The sequence below is a fragment of the Rhinolophus sinicus genome, chromosome 16 (genome assembly GCF_057876585.1).
Source record: "Rhinolophus sinicus isolate RSI-liver-muscle chromosome 16, RSI-T2T, whole genome shotgun sequence".
Classification (NCBI taxonomy): Eukaryota; Metazoa; Chordata; class Mammalia; order Chiroptera; family Rhinolophidae; genus Rhinolophus; species Rhinolophus sinicus.
The window spans coordinates 119,659,855-119,662,816 of NC_142516.1; the positions used below are offsets into that span (position 1 = coordinate 119,659,855).

Genomic DNA, 2,962 nt, shown 5'->3' on the forward strand with positions numbered 1-2,962 from the left:
AAGTTGTTCAGAAATGTTGAGTACGTTTGTGTGTAACAGAGCAAAAGAGAGAGATCAACCCATGATATTTTCTCTACAGGCCCTGATTAAAGAGAATGTGTCAATCTTTCCCCTGGTGCTAAAGAAAGTGATGGTTCCATATCATCTGTTTGACCATTTCTTTAGTTATTTATTTTGCAGTGTCTTCAACTCAAGTGTCTATTTCAGAAGACTTGTTCAATTTAGATGCTACAAGTGGAGTTAAACACTAGTAGAGAACGAAAATTGTTACACGGGTTATGAAAGCAGGCTTTCAGTTTGGGTTTCTGCCTTTATTATCACCATATTGCCAGTTCCCTTGAAGCTGAAATTATCTAGAAGTGGATAATAATACAGAGAACTGGAGGAAGAGGAAACAAAAGAATCCTATACTCAGCAAGCATATTAAAAAAACCTGAAAGATGTAGCAAATGAGTAGACATTTCCATGGCAATGTGTGTTCATCTTTCATCAGTTATAAAAAACTGTTTCACGTGTGTCATGATGATCTTATTTCTTATATGACTGTATCTGCAGAAATTCTCTTATTTTCTGTAAGATATTAGAAACACAGTGTTAGCAATTTGAGGCAATCTCTGCTAAAAGTAACAGTTGGCAGGGATCTCTACTGATGACTCAAGATCACTAATATTATTCATCACAGACCATTTTGTTTTATTAACCTATTGGCAAAATGACCTGAAATATATATTATAATAAAGCATAAGATAGCAATTAAAGCAAGAATAAAGGAAGCAAAGTGTCTGCTTCCTTTCTTCCTAATTTCCTCACAATCCACCCTCCCCACTTAAATCCAAAATGAAAACAAAAAGAACTTAACATAAAAATATGTAAGCTGTCTTAAACCTCATGGCTGGGATGCCTGGAGAGCACAGGGCCTCCTTTCCATGACCATATTCTGTGAATATTACTATGTGGTGCCTGTGGCTCTGTGCTTAAATCTCTCTTTTGCCTATAGATCTAATCAGGTAAGCTCTCATGAAAGCTGTTTGTCTAATGAGCCCTCTGCTTCTGCTGAAGTCTTCCGGCCACACCACTCAGCCACCAATGCCCATTAAGAAAGTTCTCCAGAGCCCACTCTCACATGCAATTCTATTACTATCTCCAAAAATTTGTCAAGGGCCTTACAATTAGGACCCTATGTTTAAGTAGCTCAGAGTCTAGAGAGAGAGACAGACATAAAAGGAAGGAACTGCAGTGCAGTGTGAAAAGCACAATTACTAGAAGTTTGTGTAAGGTAGAAAGGTAAAGAAGAATGTGAGTGGCCAGGGAAATTTTTGTTAGAGCCACTGCCACCAAATCTTAGTTTTGAAGCATGAATAAGCATTTGTCAAAGGGTCAAGAAGGAAAAATTCTTTCAAAAGAAGAAAATTATACTGTCTTGGCTGCCAACTCCACTGCAGACGGAGGCAAGATGGTGGCCAATGAGGGGGTAGGGTAGGCTGAGCAGGGCGGCTGGACTGGTCGGCCCAAGCCACTGCAGCCCCACCACAACCCACTACCCCGAGCCCTGCCACCCCAGCAGCAGCTGGAAGAAGTGACCGCACACAGCCGAGGCCAGAGAAGTGGTGGCGTCTTTTGTGGAGGACGGACTCCTGAGCCTGGACTCACCCACTGATGTCCTGTACAGGGACAGAGCAGAGGACACTGACAGAGATCCAGGGCTGCAGAACGATGGCCCCAATCCAGTGGTCATCTGTAGTGAAAAACTTAGACATGTTTATGGTTACTTCTGGGCCATTCTGCAGCATGATGAAAGACATGAACGAGCTTTTAAACGAACCAGAGATGGTACTGAGTTAAATGCAGCCAATTATACAGCGTGGCATTTTCAAAGAGTTCCCTTAGAGTCACTTCAAAAGGATCTACATGAGGAAATGAACTACATTACTGCCATAACTGAAGAACTGCTGAGAAACTATTAAGTTTGGCATCATAGGCAAGTATGTATTAGTGAAATGGCTAAAAGATTCATCTCAGGAGCTTGAGTTTATTGCTGATATTCTTAATCAGGATGTAAAGAATTACCATGCCTCGCAACATCAGCAGTGGGTTATTCAGGAATTTGAACTTTGAGATAATGAGCAGTGTGTAGGCCAACTCCTTAAAGAGTACATGAGAAATAACTCAGTCTGAAACGAAAGATACTTCATAATTTTTACCACTGGCTATAATGACCCTACTATGTTAGAGAGAGACGTCCAATACACTCTGGAGATGATGACACTAGTAGGACATAATGAAGGTGCATAGAACTATTTGAAAGGGATTTTGCAAGATCTTGGTCTTTCCAAATATCCCAACCTGTTAAATCAATTTCTTGATTTACAACCAAGTCTCAGCTCCCACTACCTAATTGCTTTTCTTGTGGATATCTATGATGATACGCTAGAAAACCAATGTGACAACCAGGAGGATATTCTTAATAAAGCATAAGAGTTATGTGAAATCCTAGCTAAAGAAAAGGACACTGTAAGAAATGAGTATCAGACAATACAGAAAGTGACCCACCAACAAATGTGCAGCAATAACACCACCTAGAAGAACTTGATGGAAGTGCTGTTATTTCTGTAAGAGACTCTATCTAATGCAGGAGTTTAAAACTTGAATGATCACTCCCTTTGCCTGTGGTGTAAAATGTGCTTTGCACAGGTATTGCTTTTTAACTAGAACTAAGTATGATGTTCCTTGGCTGTTGCTGCTGGTCAGACCAGCTGTAAGTAATTTGATTCTTTTAAAGCAGTATTGGGGTGTGCAGGTGGGGGTGGGTGGGCGGGAAGGAGAAGAAACAGAAAATCCCATAAAGGAACTTTTGTAGCCCTATCAACATTTACTCAAATCTCTTAGTATCATCTCCTCCCTAAATGGTATGTGCATCAGGATTTGCAGCATTAATGATTGTAGGTAATTTGTATGCAATGGA

The 2,962-nt window shown here is 40.3% G+C and overlaps 1 pseudogene; it reads left to right on the forward strand.

The window, feature by feature from the left end:
• Positions 1-1,453: 1,453 nt before the first annotated feature.
• On the forward strand, positions 1,454-2,580 carry LOC109450542 (protein farnesyltransferase/geranylgeranyltransferase type-1 subunit alpha pseudogene; annotated as a pseudogene).
• The last annotated feature ends 382 nt before the right edge of the window (positions 2,581-2,962 follow it).